Source organism: Magnolia sinica, chromosome 2, assembly GCF_029962835.1.
Source record: "Magnolia sinica isolate HGM2019 chromosome 2, MsV1, whole genome shotgun sequence".
Taxonomy (NCBI): Eukaryota; Viridiplantae; Streptophyta; class Magnoliopsida; order Magnoliales; family Magnoliaceae; genus Magnolia; species Magnolia sinica.
Window position 1 is genome coordinate 130,061,055 of NC_080574.1, and position 22,638 is coordinate 130,083,692.

Here is a 22,638-nt window from a genome sequence, read left to right on the forward strand (position 1 = left end):
CCCGCCTGTTCCTAGCTAGCTGGAGACGGCCGGGGTTAGGACGCAATCCGCGGTCCTAGGACCGTCCAAATTGCTACTGACAGACTACGTTTGGCTGGTGACCCCAAAACGAGCAAGTTAGCTCGTGTCAAAGTTGTATGAGCCCTACCATCATGTATATGTTTTATCCATGGTGCTTATCCATTTTGCCAGCTTGTAATTTAGGGTATGACCCCAAAAAATGCAGCGGATACAAAGCTTAAGTGGACCAATCTCTCAGGAGAATTGAAATGGAAAGGTTGAGATTGTCAAAGCGGATACAAAGCCAACGTCAATATTTAGGACACATATGGAAAGGTTGAGATTGTGGTAGTTACGAAATTTTAGGGCACAGTACATCCAATATGGGACGCAACAAAATAATTGTCTTGATTACATGATTACAGAACCATGGGACCCACTTGTCATAATTGAAAACCACACGTTTGCGGTAAGAATACGGGGGCTCGTGTATCATCATGGTTCCAGAACCGTAGAAACTTCACCGCGGTGAAGTCTAAGTTACTTCCTCGAAGCTCAATTTCGGTGACTTGCCGGCCAGTTTGAACAGGTTTGCTAATTGCACTCATGTCTAGAGCCGTACACAGCCATGCGTGTCACGTGCTTAAATGTAAAGCACGTGCGTGAGGTCTGACCTCTCCAAAGGGTTGGAAATGATGCTTATCTTATGCCTAAAGAATCAGACAATTTGACTCTTCAGGTGGACCACACTGTACGAAGTAAATTAATGGTTAAGATTTTTTCTAGCTATTCATTTGTTTTGATATGTGACCCAAATCAGTTTGTGAAGTGGCCTGATTTTAATGCCAGAAGATCAAAACAGTGTAGCTCACCTGATGGAAAGCTCAGATCTCACACACTGTCAGATTATGACACGTGCTCAGTTGTGGATGTGGACGGCTCCCACACCCATGTTGAAGTCAGCGAACCTCACACTTTGAATTTACTACCTCACGGGGCAAAGTCTAAAGTGCTGGCAGCCTGTTAGCTGTGTCCACGAGATGTAGGCCTCGTATACCATGGGCGGCCGCGGCCAGAGGACGGATGCACCATAACCCAAAATAAAGTAGAATTTTGTTAAATCGAGTAGCCAGCAAGGGGTTGCAAATGGGTCAGGTCGACTTGACCCATCTAAGAGTCAGATCAGAATTTGGCCCAACTTATCGATATTTGGGTCAGGTTTGAATGGATCTAAGTCAAAAATAGCCAACTAATGCATTTAATAGAATGGTATTATACAGGAAGACCAAGACCCAAGTGGTTTATTATATGGTCAGACATAGGTTTGATTCAGGAAGGGCATGGGTCGAATATAAAGACTACAATTAAGTTTCCATAAAGTGGTGAAGAATAAAATGACCAATATTCTAAATTTCCCAATGGGGACTCAGACTTCCCCATTGGGCCTACATCTAGGACCCACACTGACGCAGGGAAGGACGTGAGGTCGAGCACCATCTTTATTAGGGGGGTAACTATTCCGAATACACGGAACTTCTCTAGACTCCTCACAGAGATTTCTCGAACCCAAGAAAAGAAACAAGAAAATAGAAATAAATTCTAGAAAATTTGTAGTAATTTGATTGATGATGAAAAACAATATTTCACCCCTTTAAATAGGAATACAAAGTTATAGAAGAAGTTTTAGAATCAGATTACAACTAAAACTCATATATTTTGCAACTTACTTTCCTATTTATAGAGGGACGTGATGTCTACGAGTGCGCAAGGTTTTCGACCAAAAATAGTAAGTATCCTATTTGGCTTCACACTCAGTTCTTCTAATTATTTTTCATGCTGGACGCGAACTCCTAAAGCTTAACGGATGAAGAGTTATACTCGAACTAAAATTTATTATAAATAATAAAAACGAAATTAAAACATGAATTTAACCGTCGATCTGATGGTATATATTTTGCAAATTCAGCATGGGCAACCCGACATAGAGGGGTTGGGTGGCTAAAGTAGCTCATCCTACCCCAAAATCATATATGATATGTTTGATGGCTCATTCCGATTTGCGAGATACTTCCGTTTTAAGTTCTGATGGTCTGGATCACTTATGTCGTTAACCGGGCTTTTTTTTTAAAAAAAAAAAAATCCATCTTGGCCATGAAACTGTCCGCAACCCGCTCTACATCACACACTCACTAATTGTCTAAGTTGGGTTGACCCATCTCATCTACACCTATGTGAGTGAGACTCTTGGAGATAAAACACCTAATAGTCGATGGTATATCCACTAACGCCAATCGCACTTCCAATGCAAAAGAAATGATTGACGTGGTGGGCCACTCGGTTGAAGAGGTTAGATGTCAAAGATTACGCTAATCAATCTATCCTAACAACTGTTGGATAACTGAAGATTAGTGGATCCGATGCTGTGAATTTTTAGCCCATGGTCTTTGCTCAACCCATCAGATTGATGGTTCTCATTATCTTGAACATGTGCAGTGTATGTGGTAAAGATGCTGGGAGAGGAGGGCCTGAACTGGGAGCCTTATGGTGGAATTCAAATGGGATTTTGAAATTTTTCATTATGAGTGATTGCAAGGTTGCAGCTAACTACTACCTTTTAATGGTGGAAAATATTGTGTGCACCGACTCTGGCTGGCCAGTGAAGTCATGGTCTACATTTGGAGAGAAGAAGCTATGTCAGAGAGGGATTATAGGCTCTTGATGCGTGATAGTGTTCTGATGCCCTAGTTTTTACATCTAGGGCATGGTTTGCGGATCCCACCATCGATCAGGAGGAATCCATACAGGGTTGGTTATGCAGCGGTCAATGAGTTGGGTTCGGGTCAGGTCCCATGGAGCCGCTGTCACATGATCTCCATAGTATGGTGTTGTCCTCGGGCTGCATGCAAACAGGAGGAACGTGGGAATGGGCAACTCAAGGGTGTCAATGGGCTAGGTTAGGGCCAAGCCAAGCTCAGTCCAAACCCGGTGCATATTTTCAAACCTAGGTCCAAACTTGTCCTGGGCCGTGATAGGCCAAAATAGGTCAGCCCGACTCAGCCCGGAACGATTATAAATGACCCGGTGCAAGGCCGGCCTGAGCCCTAAAAACTAATTTACTTGAGCGTTGCCTCATTTTACAGCATCGCACACACTTAATTTTTATAGAGCCCACCGTTATGTTTACGTGAAATCTACTCCGGCCATCAGATATGTAATGCCATATCGGGCTAATAATATTGAAAACATCAGGTTAACATGTGATTCAAGTGGCCCATACTAAAGGCCCACAGTGACAATTATATATTGTAGACACCCATTTGGATTTTTTTTTTTTTTAAATGGTCGCCCTCCAGCCATTTGTGGGTTCTGGACGCATGTTAGCTGGACTAACCCAATCTGCACACGTTGGCATCTAATGAGTTGGACCCATCCGTTGCTTATATGTTAGTTCGGATCATATGAGCTTCACTTCCACTCAAATTTATGGTTTCGGGTGGTTTCGGTGATGAGCTGAAGCAATCCATGACCGACGTGTTGGTCTGATTCAACAAAAACTTTTATTTTTATTTTTTATTTTTCAAACCAGGAATCTATCATTGATGAACAAGGAGATTACAAAAGGACTGATTTTGGGGTTCCCCAGGAGAAAGAGGACATGGCGAAACCTATCATATCGCTATATAACAAAAGAAATGGGCCAACAAAACCACCACACATGCCGAGGGTGGCCCTGAAACCTCTCTAGGTCTGTCTGATCGTCCCCAGTGCTATCTTGTCAAGAAAAACCAGACCACGGATCTGGGCCGGGAGATCTTCCAGAAGGTCAAACGAGGAAGAGTTCGGAGAGTCACTGCTAGGCGGGCCAATGCGTCTGCTAGGGCGTTCCCTTCCCGAAAGATGTGAGCAAATTCGATTCGACCTCCACTCATCAACGTGTTGATCCATCTTAACCAATAGTTCCACTTCCAACCAGCTTTGTTCTGAGCGTTTAGAACTTTCACAACCTGCATAGAGCCGGATTCAACAATGATCTGCTTGGATCCTCTAGCTAAACATATTCTAAGGCCATCATACACTACCCAGAGTTCCGCGTAGGTGTTTGAAGCACTGCCATAGCTCGAGGAGAATGCAAACAGGAAGTGGCCCTTGTCGCCACGACACACTCCACCTCCACGTGCTGCACCCGGATTCATCCTGGAAGACCTATCAACATTTATCTTTACCCAGTTCCAGCACGGCTTGATCCATTTGACCACCTTAGTAGGCCTAGAGGGGATGGCCCTGGGAATAGAAAAGGAAGGAGGATTCAACACAAACCTCATTTTGATACATGGCCTGTGGCTCATGAGAGATGAGCCTGCCCCTCCAAAATATCTATAAAAGGAGGTTCTCACCTTCAATGCAAGAGAGGAGGGGGATAATTAAGAGTCGAGATAGTCGAGAATCCAAATAGCTGAGAGGCCGAGGAGTCGAGAGGCAGATTCCAGAGAGGAGAGGCATGGTTGAGGCCCTAATTTTTTACTTTTTTTTTTCCCTAATCATTTCTTTCTTTTCTTTCTTTTATACTCTTTCATTATTATAAACTCAGATCTTTATTTCTATTTACATACCAGATACCTATCTTCAATCTATCCTTTTTTGGTTTACATATTTCAACCCCCTACTGAACACCTAAGAAAGTAGGCTCTGTTTTAACATCATGTAAAGTACGCTCTATAGTTGTCTATCTTGAGGATCTTTTGTTTCAGAAAACGTGACTTAATGGATTAATTCAAAACTCCGTGTTCTTTTTCTTTCCTTATTTTTATTGAAAAAAAAATCATTTTTCTACCGTTTTTGTTTCATTTTTAGTTTATCTTTTGTAATTTAAACATTTAAAGCTTAGTATTTTAGTAAAAGTTCTTTGAATTCCCTTTGAAAGTGTACAATCTAGCAAAGTAGAGACCGTGCTTAACACGAGCGGTAAAATGGTGACTAACCTCTTCCTTTTTCGTAACTGAGGCCCTTACCCAGAATCCATGATGCAGACCTATCCAAGAGTCACTTGAGTCAAGAATTGTTTGATTTTCTCGATTTCAAGGTGATCCTACAGATTCTAGCCAACTGTGGATTCTAAAGCCTTTTTCTAGCGAGCGTTGACCCTAAAACATTGCGTAGTGGAGTCATTCTATCCATCTTGTGAAAGGTAGTGTACAAACCATAACCATACCGGGTTGTTGTAAACCGAACCCCCCCCCCCCCCTTTCTACGGGGCTCAACATCCGAGGATACAAGTATGTTGCATGAGAGGTTATGAATGGTATTAGTATAATTATTAGCTTCTCTTCTCAACCTCTTCGTGAGGTTCAGGTATAGAAGTCTTATCTATGGATTCTACTGAATCTGAATAGACTTTAGATCTAGGCATTCATATGTTACTGCCCATATCAACCAAGCATCTAAAAATCATAACCTCTATTCTCAACCCCTCAACGAGGTTCAAGTATGGAGGTCTTAGCTATGTGTTTCACTAGATCTGGATAGACTTCATATCTGAACCTTCTTTCAGTCGCGGCTTAAGGAGGGCGACTGTAATACGAGATTCTTCCACGGTGTTGCCTCCGAGAGAAGTAGGAGAGCAGTCATTTCTAACATCAAATTGGAAGATGGCTCTGTTACGTCTGATCACTCTTCAATCAAATAGGCTGCAGTAGCCTTTTATTCCGCCCTCTTGCAAGCTGATCCAACTCTAGGCCTTGCTTCCCTCCTAGAAGTAATTCCCTCCCTAGTCACAGATGTGGACAACCACTTCCTCCTTGCAGATCCATTCCTCGATGAACTTCTAGGGGGTGGTCAAAGGGGTCCCCATTGATGGTGCGCCAGGCCCAGATGGCCTATCTGGTGCGTTCTTCCTCAACTGTTGGGATACTATCAACCATGACCTCCTTTCAACCATGTGCTCCCTGTTAGGGGTGGACCCATCCCCTGCGCTTTCACATCGATGCTACTCTGCCTCATTCCAAAAACATCATCTTTAGATAAATTCTCTGACCTCCACCCTATCAGTCTTTGCAATTGTGTATGTAAGTTTTTTCCAAATTACTTGCTGATAGATTGGGAAATATTCTACCCAAAATTATATCTATTGAATAGGGAGATTTTGTCCAAGAGAGATCTTTACCGGATAATTGCGCCCTGGCTTAAGAAATCTTCCAAGGACATTGATCGGAAAGTCAGAGGCGGTAACATCCTCATCAAACTGGATATGGAGAAAGCCTATGACTGGCTTGATTGGGGATTGCTCAAGGTCATCCTGCGCAAATTTGGCTTCAATGATAAATGGATCGCCATAGTGGAGCGTTGTTGGTCAAACTCTTGGTTCTCGGTCCTCATCAAAGGGGAACCCGACGGCTTCTTCAAATTGTCTAGAGGCCTCCGCCAAGGCGACCCCATCTCCCCGGCTCTCTTCGTCATCGTGGTGGAGGTTCTTAGTAGAGGTTACAGGCATCTGATTGAAAGAGGATTATGCAGCCCCTTCCTCACCCGCAGAAGTAGTCACCCCATCTCCCACTTACTATTCACAGACGACACAGTGCTTCTGGTTAATGGCAGCAGAGATTCTCTTCGGATGATCAAGAAATTCCTATCTATGTACCAGTCTTCCTCCAGCATGAACATTAACGTCCAAAAGAGTTTTTTCCTTATTTTGGCCAATCAATCGGTCTTGAGAGTGAGATCAATACAACGTATTCTCGGCTTCAACATTGGAACTGACCCATTCACCTACCCGGGCATTCTAATTGTTCGTGGCAGACCTTGTAAGTCCTACTTCCAATCATTCCTCAAGAAAATGGCCCGTCGTATATCCGGTTGGAAGAGCTGCATCTTATATCAAGTGGGCTGCCTTACCCTCATCAATCACGTCCTCTCCAACATCCCTGTCCACATAATGGCGGCAGCAAAGATCCCAGTGGGCCTGTTTGATGTTCTAAAAAAATCTTTTACTGATTTCCTTTAGGGCTGGGAGGGCAACCGCAAACGCCACCACTAGGTCAGCTGGAAGACCATTTGTCGTCCTAAATTTAAAGGTGGCTTAGGGATGAAGAACCTTCGCAGCGTAACGATGGCGCTGAGACTCAAAATGGCCTGGATTGTGAAATGTAAGGGCATTGGGAGTTGCTGGGCTTCTTTCATGAAGGACAAGTACTCCTCTGATATGGGTGACCCTGGCAGAGTCACTCTCTCGGTCTCTCCCCTATGGAAGAAGATTCATGATATCTTCCCTTATATCGATGCTCACACCCACTGGCTTATAGGGCGCGACGATTGCAATTTCTAGAACGTGGATTGGTCTGGCCTGGGACCCTTGTAGAACTGGGCACTTCAGCCAACCTCCCAACAGCCCCAGCGTGTCCGAGACTAGTTGGGCCTAGCAAGTTAGCGTCAAACTCCAACATACAACCTCTCCTTTCCCAAGTTGTGATTGACCACATCTCGAAGGAAGGTTTTTGTACATCCCTCGCTAACGATATGCAAGCCTAGATCCACTCCCCGTCAGGTGAGTTCAGCGTTGCTTCAGCTTGGAGGTGCTCGAGATTGACTGGCCAAGTCTAGTCCTGGTCTAAATGGTTGTGGCACTCCAACCTGCCACTAAAAATCACTCTCCTTACCTGGAAAATCCTCTGTCGTGCTCTCCTTGTGGATTCAAGAACGCAGGCTAGAGGTATATCCCTGACATCAAAATGCAACTGCTGCCCAACCCCAGCGTAACTAGCTATTGAATCTATAGATCACATCTTCTCCTCAGGTGCCTTGGCTTCAAAGATTTGGGAAAGATGTGGATCTTTCTTCCACATCCCCCTGCCTGTGTCCAATCACTTGATGATTGGTAGGGCTTCAATTTGGTGGACGTTAACAGCCTTGGTCGACCGTTTCCACACCCTTAGGGGCCTCACGCCATCCCTGATCTTTTGGAAAACTTGGGTTGCCAGAAATGCAGCTCGCATGGAAGGAATTCAGATAAGTGCAAACCGCTCTTTCTCTAACATTCTTCGCTAGATCAAATCTCTAGCCTTTCTTCTCCCCCTTCCCAAAACAGTCAGCCGCTATGCAGCTGCTGCCCTCTCTGGTTTGGGCTTGGATGGATTGAAGGTACGTTATTCCAAGACTTGGATGATCCATTAGATTTGGCCCCACCTAGGATGGATAAAAATGAATGTGGATGGTTCCTCCTTGGGCAATCTAGGCCCATCTGGGGGTGGCGGAGTCGCTAGGGACAGTTCTGGAGTTTTTATCTTTTCCTTCCATTCTGGATATGGATTTGGCTCTAATGGTTGGGCCGACACCAAGGTGATCTGGGAGGCCCCATCTCATTGCAAAGCCATGGGCTTTAACAAAGTGGAATTAGAGAGTGATTCCAAATATGTTGTAGACTCAATCACCAACAACTCCACCCCTCCGTGGGTCATGAGGTATTGGTGTGTCAGAATTAAATCCCTTATGGATAACATGGATATTTCTATATCATATTCTCCAAGAGAAGCTAACGCCGTGGCGGACGGGTTGACGCGTATAGGCAGTGGAGGCCACCTCCACTCTTTTTTCCGATCCACACCCGAACTTCCCCCGAACATTAGAGGCCTCTTATTTCTTGACAAAGTGGGCTTAGGCTACTTGAGAGAATCCCGATTTTGTGTATCCCCCTAGTGTATGGGCCCGCCTTTTGTTATGAGGTCCATCTCCATCATACTTGTAAACATCCAATTCTTCTCATATATGAAATATATATATATATATATATATATATCTGGAACTTCACATGCTATCGCCTTTATCAACCAAGCATACAATATTCTAGGTTTACAAAAGACGTATGGTTTATGACTTTTCAGGTATCCGGATCCTATTATATTAGAAATCCTTGTAAATTCTAATTCTATATCTATCACCAAACACACACACACACACACACACACACACACACACACACACACACACACACACATCCATCATTCGACTTATATAACCATCAGACGGTCTGACTTTGGATGCCTAGTGGGTAGCCTGGGGGAAAGTTTCCCTAATTGTTCACAAAATGTCGACTTTACTAGGGAGGAGTTCATAGCCAAAGGCCTAACTCAAAATCTGGGATTGTACGTTAAAAATGGGATTCATTTGAACTTTCGGTATCATGCTAATTTGTATCTACTAACATAGTTTACATTCTTATCTTTATATTCCTTTCTTTACATTCACCATTCCAGTCTTGTACTGGTCTATTTATATTCCTATATTTACATTTCTATCTTCACATTAAACATTCTAGTCTCATACTGGTCCATTTACATTCCCTTCTGTACATTCTTTTCTTTTCATTACCATGTTTTCATTCATTTTCAAAAGGAAAAATATATTTTTAAAAAACAAAGGTAAAGGTAACATAACAAGAGGAGGAGAGAAAAGACATAAAGAAGGGCAGGAAGGGAGAGACAGAAGTAGAGGGAGATGCACATGACCTAACTCAACCATCAATAATTAGAAGCTCTGCAAAATCTTACAACCTTTCCTCTCTCCTTTTTATAAATTGTTCCACGCCAGAGCTATTCCCTGACTTTGTTATGTTCTCAATCTCTTTCACTAAAAAGAATAGAAGAGAGATATTCTGAGCATGTTCATGTGAGAGTTAAACCATCCCACAATCATTGTGCCCATACGGTAGCTAAGGGTCTGATGCCCTACAAAGCCAACCTATCGAAGCATCGTTTGAACACGTGCACAAGCTAAAATGTTGGTCCAGGGAGATTTGCCGGATCCTTCCCTCCATACACCCATACAACAAACCTTCCAACCCATGACAGACCCTACAATAGCCAGTCTAACTTCTAGCATGTATTAGATAGAGAACCTAATGATCCTATTTTTCCAACGGTAGCCCAACAATCTTTTCATATATAGTGCACAACAACCTCCTACTCATGTGGATATTTCAAATGCCACCAACCAATTCCAACCCATCCATTCTAAGGGAAATAGGGTTCATTTCCAATATCCTACAACAGTCAAAATCCCACCCATCCGCAGCCAAGTGTGGGCCAACCAGTGCTCCGTCAAGCATACTCTACCTAGTCTCAGTCCAACTAGTTCCAACCACCTTCCCCAATGGGAGCATTGTCCAATTCCAATTTGGACAACCACTCGTACAATCCAATCCAACTTAAGCTTCACCCTCTACACTTGGTTATCCTGAGAGACGGGCTCACCTTGTCGTGGGAAATCCATTCCAAACTCCCCCCCTGTTTGTACCCCATCGGGAAAATCCTCTCGCCAGGGACAACCAAAACACATGAAAGGTAGATCATTATGAATAGGAAGCTTTTCGAGCTTCTTAAGGGGCATGGGCCCCCACTCAACAATCACAAATATCTGAGATCAATGAACTCAAGAGATTTTTAGAGGATTAGCTCAAGGCTATGAGAAATGACCTTCAAAAGTGACATGGAGTAGAAATGCCATCCACATAATTCAAGGACCTATTTCCCTTTTCTGATGCCAAGTTACCTCCTAACTTTGAAATCCCCAACTTTTAATGGTACAAAGGAATGAAATGTCCCACTGCTCATTTAAAAGCTTTTTGAGATAAACTCAATACTATAGCAGGGGTTGATGGTATCCTAATCCGATTGCTCCAAAAATCCCTTAGGGATGATGCACTTAGTTGGTACACAACGCTTGATCACCAAAGAATTATAACTTAGGAAGATCTTTCCAAGCTTTCATCAACTGCTTTGCGTACAACCTAAACGGTGCACCATGAAGGGAATATTTGCCTGGCCTAAAATAGAAAAGCGATGAGATTTTGTTGGCTTACGTTGGATGATGGAGAGCCGTAGCCTTACAAATGAAAATACCTATTAACAAGGAAGAATATATTTCCATGATTCTTCATTCGGCTAATCCAAACATATATGGATATCTGATCTCATATCCATACGTCAACTTCTCTTGACTTATCTGCACAGGAGAACAAGTGGAAGTTGGAATCCGAGTCGGCACAATTTCACTATGGCCCTAGCAGTCCGCCCCTATGCAGAAAGCTAAGTAAGAAGAGAGGTCGTGCAGTTATACTCCTAAAAATAGGGATACTTTCTCCTCATCCAATAGAAACTAACCATTTCACTACTTTCGTGCAAGGGAGGCCAGCGCCTCCTCTGCTGGAACAAAGATGACAACAACAACAACAAGAACCATAAAAACCTAGAAGGAATCTTCAATATTCTAATTAAAATAGACAAACAGGTACGGTGCAGCCTTAAATGAAATTTACTCCTTTGGCCCAATCTTACACCAATACCTTAGCTACGTTGGTTAAGAGACAACTTTTGACCCCCATGCAACCTAGGCTTCTACCAAAAATATTGCCTATGGGCTACAACGAAAATGAATATTGCGCATTTTCACCAAGGCAGGGGGCATGCTATGGAACATTATTTCTCTTTAAAACATGCGATCAAAAACTTGATTGATGAGAAGAAAATCACAATCACACACCTTGGCCAAGCAGTTGTTGGCAACAACAATATATTTCTGAATCTTATGCCATAGCATTCAACTGGTATATGTATATCAGGAACTCCAATAATCAATACCATTCAAGGGGATTGTTCCTTCCAAGCCAAGTAGTTTTAGAATTACTACCTGGAATTCGCCCCTCTTAGCATTCCCAGCTCAAAAGAGGATTCCTGCTCTATCTACTAGTCTACATCCATGTAGCAACAATGTGACCAACCCTTGGTCTTGTAAGGTCGTTTCCCTCCACTATATTCAGGCTACAATTAGGGTCCATCTTAGGACCAGCAACTAGTGCTGCTCATGGGAAGAGCACTAGAAACACCTGATTCACCAACCAATTTAGGTTACAAGGGTCCATCTAAAGATGGGTTACAACCTTATGACTAAAGATGGGTTACGACCGTAACATGATCATGGCGCCAAATGATGAATTCATCTGACTTTGCATAAGACCTCTATGGTTGAAAACATTTGAGGAACAAAGCAACAATAATGCTAAAATTGGCCTAATTTCATGGTGCATTATTCATGTTCGTGTGGAGAAGTGGATAGTTATCACAAACACATGACAACTCAAGAGAAACTCTCGTCCATGTAACAGGGGAAGGATGTGTGCATAGGCAATGACCATCTCATGAAAAATGACTAGCATACGTGGCGTTATTTGATAGGTCATGACTATCTTTCAGATCTATACAATTATTTCCACATTACTAGATAGGAGAAGTGGTTATGAAGATCTATTTTCAACAATTGCTCTAAAATTCTATAAATAGGAGGAAGGTTGAAGAGCTCTAGGATCTTGCCAACCCAAAACATATCAAATCATATTTCTAGTGCAATGTTGGCTATCTTTTATCTTATGTTAGCTTAGTTGAACCGACTTTTAACATTCAAGTAGTGTAATTTCCTTCTATCTACGCCAATCGTTATATCACAAGGAAGAACTTTTCCTTTTATCTTTTCAGTAGTGTAATTTCCTTCCATTCATGCCAAACACTAGATCATAAGGAATTACTTTTCTTTTATTTTTAGTAGTGTAGTTCCCTTTTCTATATCTGAGTTGCTGGACCAAGGAAGGTTTGGATTTAGGGCATCGCCATCTACAACATAGACATTGAATCATCGATGGATTTTATTATAAGCTTTTATTTTATTTCAATTCAATATGATTGAGTTCTTTCTACTCTCACATTACGATAATCAAATTATTTCTGCCATCATGTGAGAAAAAATCTTTTCAACTAAAAGGGAAAAAGAACTCATTAGAAGGGCGACCCCTTCTAACGAGTAGTGTAATTTCCTTCTATTTATGTCAAGCATTAGATCACAAGAACTTTTCCTTTTGTCTTTTCAATAGTGTAATTTCATTCCATCTACACCAAGCACTAGATCGCAAGGAATTAATTTCTTTTTATTTTTAGTAGTGTAATTGTAAGACCTGTATCATAGTCCATACCATTTCGTAGATTCCTGCGATCCTCCCTGTCGAATTCCGGCAACTCGTGACCTGTAACAGGTATTTACGCACTACCCTGAGATACATGCCGTTAACCTGAGTCAACTAAACCCAAGACTTATACCCTAGTGACCGCGCCATCGCCACGGTTCTAATGTCGCGTCTCGTGCGCCGAGGCGATACCCAAGCCAGGAGATGTGGGCCCACATTCAGTTCGAGGGAAACGCCGCGTGTTACAAAACCCAAGAGAATCTCTACCTAAATGTCACATCAATTCCATCAATCCCATCAATGGTCAAGTACATGTCAAGTACACCATCACCTCACACCCCATCCCCAAGCAACCCCATAAGTCAATAAATCCTTACATAACCCATACCCTTCTTACATAATCTACCCCAAAATTCAATAATTTCTTACACAACCCATCCATCTCTCCCATTCATCATTCCATCACCCATCTCTCTCTCTCTCTCCTTACAACCTTCTCTCTCTCATGTCTCAAACCCATTTCCAAGCAACTAAAAATATCCCACGTCCAAGCTTCCTAAGCTCTCATGGAGAAGCTTTAGTGTGGCTCACTTCCTACCCTCTCATCTCCCATCTCAACCATCAAAACTCCATCATTTTCTATTGAGATCGAAGCCAAGGAGCAAAGGAAGCCATAGGAGCCAAGAAGAAGAGATCTAAGGTGGGTGATCCACCGTTAAATTCAATTTGAGGGCCCACTTGTTATGGGACCCACTTGTTGTATGCATGTACAGGGAGGGCCCAATAGTGGCGGGGTCCGTTCCCTTCACGTTCTCTCTCTCTCTCTCTCTTGTGTGGATGCATGATATCATCCGCGCCGTCCACCCATCTTATAGCTGCAAGGTGGTTGCTGTTGGGCCCTACCATGAAATATATGTTTTATTAACCGTCCATCTATGTGCGTTAGACCCACCTCGCACGTGTGACACATGTGAGGGTGGGGCCACCAGATGTATGAGCCTTAGATCTAGATCGTCCGTCCAGGCGTCTAGGGCCTGGACGCTGGACTCTGGACGATTTCAGGCCTTTGGCCATTTAAAGTAAAATAAAATAAAAAATATATAATATAATATATGCTATATACATAGGTGTATAGTACATGTGATGGGTCCACGTGGGATGTGATGAACAGATTGGCTGGTGTGCGCTGGTTGGTAGCCAGCTACCTAGCTGCCGTATGCAGCAACTTCGGTGGGCCCCACACGATGTATGTAGGTCACGTCCACACCGTCCGTCCATTTGGACGGGTCCCACCTGATGTCCTCACCGTCCGTCCATCTAGACAGGTCCCACCGTGATGTGGATTTCATCCACGCCGTGCATCTGTTTTGCAGCACCAACAACAGCTGTTGCTGGCGTCAGCAGGTGGTTTGGACCCTACCATAATGTATGTTTTGTATCACACCGTCCAGATAGCTGGACGGTGGGCCCTTGATGATGAATGTATTACATCCAAACCGTTTACCCCTTTTGGCCAGCTCGTTCCACGGTGGGCCACGTACGTGGACCTCACCCTGATGTATATGTTATATTTAACTGTCCAGATGGTGGGGCCCACTGCTGGACTGACGTCAGCAAGTTCTGTGGGTCACACGTGTGGATGTGCTCCATCCACACCGTCCATCCCTTTGGCGAGCTGTCTTAGGTGGGCCAAGTTCGTGGAACCCACCCTGATGGATGCAGTTTGATGAACCCGTCCATCCATTTGGTGAGCCAGTCCCAAGGCTTGAGACTAAAAAAAAAAGAGGCAGATCTAATATCAAGTGGACCACACTGCAGGAAACAGTGGGATGAACGTCCACCATTGAAACCCCTTGGGTTATAGGAGTTTTGGACTAATATGATATTTGTTTTTCCTCTATATCCAGGCCTCTGTAACCTGATGAACAAACTGGATGGGAAATAATACTATGGTGGGGCCCACGAGAAATTAACAGTGGAAATCATCATCACCACTGTTAGGTGTGGTATGGTCCAGATGATCCTTTGGATATGATTTATTTGTTTGGATAATGCTGTAAAATGATCTCTATAGATGGGTGAATGGTGTAGTTGGTATGGCCCATTTGATGTATTTGGGGTCCACTTGGAAGGGCCCGATGTGATGTATTTAGGCCCCATGGGTTAAGGCCCATAGTGATGTATTTGGAACCCATGAGTTAAGGCCCATTGTGATGTATTTGGAGCCCATGGGTAGAGGCCTATTGTGATATATTTGAGGCCCATGGGATAGAGCCCTTTTGATGTATATTAGGCCCGCGTTAGAGGCCCATTGTGATGTATATGTGGCCCATATGATGTGGCTCACATGATGTATGAGAGGCCCATGGATGTGACCCATCGTGATGTAAGCCCTTATGTGAGGCCATGGGCCCACTATATGTTTGACCCTATATGGGCCACCCCCTTAGGAGCAATATTGGTTGAATGTCTACATTGATAGATAATGATGGTTGGATGTCCATATTGTGACATTCCCTTAGGCCTTATTAGGCTCATTCTTACCGATCCCGATTCTGATTGTCGAGGCCGATTGTTGAAGCCGATTCCGATTCAGATTATCGAGGCCGATTCCGATTGTCGAGGCCGATTATTGAGGCTGATTTCGATTCCGAGTGTTAAGGCCGATTTTAATTCTGATTGTCGAGGCTGATTCCGATTGTCGATTCCGACTCCGATTGTCGAGGCCGATTGTTGAGGCAGATTTTGAACTGATTATCGATTCTGACTCCGATTGTCGAGGCCGATTGTCGATTCCGACTCTGATTGTCGAGGCCGATTGTTGAGGCCGATTCTGATTCTGATTATCGAGACCGATTATCGAGGTCGATTTATGATTGTTGAGGCTGATTATCGATTCCGATTCTGATTATCGAGGCCAATTCCGATTGTCGATACTGATTTTAATTGTCGATGCCGATTCTGATTGTCGAGGCCGATTGTTGAGACTGATTTCGATTCCGATTATTGAGGCCGATTGTTGAGGCCAATTTCGATTTCGAGTGTTGAGGCCAATTGTTGAGGCCGATTCCGATTCTGATTGTTGAGGCCGATTTTGATTGTCGATTCTGACTCCGATTGTCGAGGCCGATTGTTAAGGACCGATTTCGATTTCGATTGTCGAGGCCGATTCCGATTGTCGATACTGATTCCGATTGTCGAGGCCGATTCCAATTTCGATTATTGAGTCCGATTATCAAGGCCGATTATAAGTGTTAAAGCCGATTCCGATTCTGATTGTCGAGGCTGATTATGATTGTCATTCCGACTCCGATTGGCGAGGCTGATTTTTGAGGACCGATTCTGATTCCGATTATCGAAGCTGATTATCGAAGCCGATTCTGATTGTCGAGGCCGATTATCGAGGCCGATTCTGATTGTCGAGGCTGATTGTTGAGGCCGATTCCGATTCCAATTCTGATTATCGAGGCCGATTTCAATTGTTGAGGTCGATTTCGATTATTGAGGCCAATTATCAGGGCCGATTCCAAGTGTTAAGGCCGATTGTTGGGACCAATTCTGATTCTGATTGTTGAGGCCAATTGTTAAGGACCGATTTTGATTCCGACTGTCGAGGCTAATTATCGAGGTCGATTCTGATTGTCGATACCGATTCCAATTGTCGAGGCCGATTCCAATTGTCGAGACTGATTATTGAGGCCGATTCCGATTCTGATTATTGAGGCCGATTCCGATTCTGATTGTTGAGGCCGATTCTGATTATTGAGGCCGATTCCAATTCTGATTGTCAAGGCCCAATAAGATGCATATGCGGCCTGCTTTTGACGCCCGTTGTGATGTGTATTCAGCCTCTGTTTAAGGCCCAATGTGATGTATATGAGGCCTATGTGATGAGGCCCATTGTGATGCATTTGAGGGCCAGGCGATGGAGCTCATTATGGTGTGTATTGGGCCCATGTGAGGGGTCCATCGTGATGTGTATTAAGCTCTTGAGTGAGGTTAGTGGTGTTGTATATTAGGCCCTTATGTGATGCCATGAGTTTACTATATGTTAGGCTCTATGTGGGCCATTCCTTGGGGGCAATATTGGTTAAATGTCTACATCGTCGAGGTTGATTATCGATGCCGGTTATTGATACCGATTATGAGTATGTGACAACATAACATCATGATACATGCTCATACGCATCATATGCATGTTTGTTATGAGATATGATTGACCATTGCATATTGCATAGTGTCGGTAGTTTATGAGACTCCCTGATAGGTGGAGATCATCTCACATGAGCGCACGGTATGCGCGGGATTGATGCATGACTGGATTGTATGATTCATTCATCTTACATTGTGTGTTGTGATTACTGTACGCCCTAGCGACATCAAGGCCGTAGTCTTCACAGGCATATCATGGATGGCCGATGGGACACCAAAAATCTGTTCTACATGGGGTGCTATAAATATCCCTGGGTGAAAGTTCCTAAACCCTCTTGGTTCCAGAGGTTGCTCCAACGTCTAGACCGAGTGGACGCATGAGCGCATGAGGGCCGTATACTGTTATGCCAAGTCTTTCACTGTATTGTGGTTGGTTGGAAGAGGGTACGGCCTTACCTGCCCGAGAGGAGGGGGTAATGCTAGGCTGAGTCTGACCAGCTCAAGGAATGGGTCCGCTATCGACGAGCCGGGCCCGATATTGGCAAGTGGATAGTGAGATCTCTTCCACTCACCTTGTTGCACGCGATGGGGCGATAATCTGGTTTGGAGTGTAATATACCCTGGTGATTTTTCAGAGAGGAACTGTACTGATATGTGGACTTATTGAGCAGGAATTGCATCCTCATTCATTCACTATCCACTCGGGCTGGTGGTGCGTAACTATTTTTTATGTGTACCTTCGCATGGCTAGGATTTCGGTTGGGCGAGCGACTAACCTCAGATCAGGAGTTGACAACATTGAGTCTGACTATCCAAATTTAGGTATGAGACTGGTTTGGATAGAAGTCCCTTGTGATGGACCCCGTAGCCTGTAATATTACGTACTATCATTCCGACCTCACACTCTAGCTTAGTCATTTCATTCGCATCACATATTGCATCCGCAGGCATATGACATTTTGGGTTGTTATGTTTTTTGTACTTATATGGCCTAGACGGACTTAGTAGGATTTACATATTACATTGTATCCTCGACATCTGATATTTGGCTTTCTATGACTCCTCATTTGCATAGCTGATCTGTATTGCGTACTCTGATATCGTATGACTCATGGACTTGTCAATATTTTCGCTTACTCTGTTATCGTATGATTCATGATCTTGCCAATATTTCTGACATTGTATGATTATGACATTATATTGAATACTTGGCACTTATCTTGTGCACATACTTTTACCACCCTCTAAGCTTTCTATAAGCTTATGCATGATAGATGCGTGTAGGTGGCGTTAGGTTGTAGCAGCGTTGAGCTTGGAGCGTGCAACTGTCTTCTGGAGCTTTGATTTTTTATATATGTATTTCCCTTTCATCACTGTATTCAACTATTTATATTAGTGGATATGTGATGATGATGTTGTTCTTGTGATTTGAGTATACTTGTGGTTATGCTTTTAATGAGACAAATGTACGTTGGAAAATCCTCCTTGTAGGATCCCAGGATCAGAAATCTGGCGTATAGGAGCTGGGAGCCGAGAATGGGGTACTACGGAGGCTATGACATCGGATTTGGTGAACGGGAATTTTGTGAGCCCAATTTCCGGGTTTGGGGCGTGACAATAATTCTCTTTTTTACATCCGAGTTACTGGACCAAGGAAGGCTTAGATTTTGGGTATCGCCATCTACAACACAAATGCTGAATTGCTGAGGGATTTTATCATAAACTTTTATTTTATTTCAATTCAATATAATTGAGTTCTTTCTACTCTCACATTGCAAGAATCAAGTTATGTCTACTATCACGGTGAGAAAATGACATTTCAACTAAAAGGCAAGAAGAAATCATTAGAAGGGCAACCCACCACCATAAATTACTAGATTTCATTTACAAGTGGTTGAATAGACAATTGAATTGTCTTAATTCTCTATCATATATAACCATTCACGGTCTCTTTATTTATCTCGACACTTGGGGTCATGAGCATTTTGTTTGGATCGAGTTGTAAAATTCTCTAGCATGCCTGACACCATACACATGTACTAATGACTGAATTTCGAGCCACACACACAGAGACTAGAGATTTAACATGTGCGTGCACATACACATATATGGGTTTTGCTAATGTCCCCATATTTATGGTGACCTTGGCTAAAGTCCATAAACCTTTTGATTGGCATGAGATGCCCCTTCATCAATCCAGGTACTTCAATAGTATAAATGGGAGTAAGTCATGCATGATGCAAAAACTATGCTCATTAGATGATCCTTTTTTTTTTTTTTTTGGGAGAAGCAGGCTATGCTTAGCCAAAGATTCATATCATCAAAAGAAGGATACAGGGACTGTACTTTGGGTTGCCTAAGATCGACAAAAACAAAACTTGGGTCAACCTATCGTAGAAGAAGCTATACAGGATCCTCAAACCAAAAAATCGAAAACCTTGAAGCTATATACAGACAAAACCAGCTAAAATCTATTGGGAGGAGGGCTAAATGGAGGGACTATACGGATGGCACCAAGGCCCACCTTATCAAGGAAAATCAACCCTCTGATCTTAGTTGGGAGATCAGCAGCACGTCGAGTCGAGAATGGCTGCTGGAGGGCTCATTAGATGATCCTAACCCCTTGAATAGGGCCAATTTCTTACTACTATTCATTATTTACGAGCCATAAATTACATGGTAAGAATCATCGAACCAAAGTTCTACTTTGGAATCATAAGCAATACAAAGTCAGATTTATCTATCAAACGTTTCAAGAGGATGATATATAGGAGCTATTTTATTTGTCTTCTCAATCTTGGCTATTAATTTTCCATGCTATCAAGCGACACTTAGGATCATTTGATTTGCGTGAATTTTACACCATGACTTTCTCCTAATCACATGAATGAATGGACCATTTATTGATAGGTCACCTCATTTTCCAATTAAAAGCTTTAGGGACATTGCTAACCTTCCTATGAAGGTGGGGTTTTCAACAAAACCATATATATATATGAACATATGTATATGTATATATCATTACTAATAAAATTAATTGCACTCATGCCTGACACAACCTAAATTGAATTGGCTCCACAACAATAGAACAGAATTGAACTCAACTAGACCTGGTTTTTAACTGGGCCCAAACTATTGTGCCCTAACTCAACCCAATTTTTAAATAGTTTTGTGAAGTTGTATGTGGACACATAAAAATGGGGTTGAGTCCATCGGGACCCATTGAAAGCCCTAGGTGAGGAATGAATAAAAGAAAAAAATTTCTCCAGTTAGAGGTTCCACCTCTTGATTAATCACCTCAGAGATGCTTGAAACACTCAGACATAGTAGCAGTGATGCTTCACGCCAACATCTAAGAATCAAACACTCCATCAATAATATGATTAAAAAAAAAAAGCACCTCTCCAAAATCACAATGATAATATATACAGACCGTGGCAGTTGAAACTCTCCATTACTAGCAACACCTTCGAGTAGCGACATACCATACTGACATCGAGGTAGATTAAGTAGGGAGTACCCAATACGGCATGAAGATACCAACTAGCTACATATGGGTTTCAGAAATAGGGCCAATTCTCGGACATGTCAAAGAGCTAGGCTAGGGAACAATGAATAATGGGCTAGCTAATAAGGGCATCAAGCTACAACACCGATATTGCGTCAAGCATCCAACATCATGGGCTTAGATACAACGCTGTTGATTGTTATACAAAAGCCTCAGCAACTAGTAGTCATCACAAACGAAACCTTTACATGCAGCCATACCCACTACAACATTCAGTCTTTTTGCGACAAGTCAACTTGTCGCTAAAAACTCCAAACTCGTCGCTAAAAACTTTTAGTGATGAGTGTTGCTTATCGCCATGTTTGTTGTAGATACGACGTCACAAATTCTATTTAGCGACGAAAACTTTTTATTCATCGCCAATAACTCAACTATTTGCGATGACCTAATAACTTGTTGCAAAATACAGTTAATTAGCAACGAGTTGGCACGTCGTCATTGCATATCGTAAAATGTCGCTAAATATGTAACTCGTTGCGAATGAAGACGTTTTGCGACGAGTTGACATGTTGTCATTGTATATCATAAAATGTTACTAAATATGAGATTCTTCGCGAATAAAGACATGTTGTGATGAGTCCTCGTCGTCGCTAATAAACCCAAATTTATCACAAAATTTTTTTGCGGTGAGTATGGCTTGTCACTAATTTTATTGCAAATAATAATTATTGGCGACGACTTAATAAATCGGCCCTAAATATAGTTATTTGCGACGATTTTACACGTCACCATTACATATCATAACACGTTGCTAAATATGAAAGTTGTTCCAAATAAAGACTTTTTGCGACAAGTCTTCATCGTCGCTAATAACCTCATACTTGTGGCAAAAGCTTTTTTCTATGAGTGTTGCTTGTCGCCAATTTTATTGCAAATACTAATTATTTATGACGACCTAATAACTTGTCACTAAATATAGCTTGTTTGTCGGATTAACAGCTACGGTCAATATCCGTAACTATTGCCTACATTTAAAAAATAAATTTAATCATTCATACATTCAATTACCATTTACATAATTATTTATTCATTCAATCAATTACAATTACAATAATGCTGAAAATGCAAATCTTGGTAAGTCTGTGTGCACTTGCATATGGCCAGGTGCGTCCTTCATCCACCATAGATAGAAAATGGATGTGAGTATCAGTAGTCCACCTGCACATCCAACAGCTATACCGATAACTTCTCCTGTGCGTCTTCTGTAATTATTCGAGGGTGAACCACGACTAGAGGACTGCAACATAAAAACAAAGAATCAGTTAATTGAAGAATGATGAAAACTAAATGTAAGGAAAACATAGAATTCCCCCGATGTAAACTGAATTAATGCTCCAAACAACATTCCCACAAAATTTGTTTACAGTTAAGCAGTCCAAAGTGGATCAGGGTCACTACCGATCTGGTTTTAAATGGATCATGGTTCTTCTTTCTTTCTTTCTTTCTTTTTTTTACCCATTTAAAATTCAAGTTAGTCAGAGGTCCACAATGTTAGACCTGATTTTTTTTAAGGGTCATGTCAGGTCTCATGTGATAATTTGAATTGGATCAGGTTCAGTTAAGTTGGGTACATCAACGCAAATTAATTAATCCAAATTATGGGACTCAAATATAGATATGTAATAATACCAAAATCATTTTGGTTGAAAAATTCTAACCCTAGATTCATGGATGCTTACTGAAATCATATTGGTGCTAACATATTATAAATCAACATATTGCACATGATAAGTTGAAAATCTTTAAATACCTAATGATGAAATCAATAGTTTTCCGAGTATATCACATGAAGGAATGAAACAATATACATGAATGGTTAAATCCAAATTGCCCTAAACTGGAACAAATCCAAAACCTAACCAAATACAAGGTCCCAAGATAAGAGGGTATCCAAACCCAACTAGATCTAGGTTTAAACACA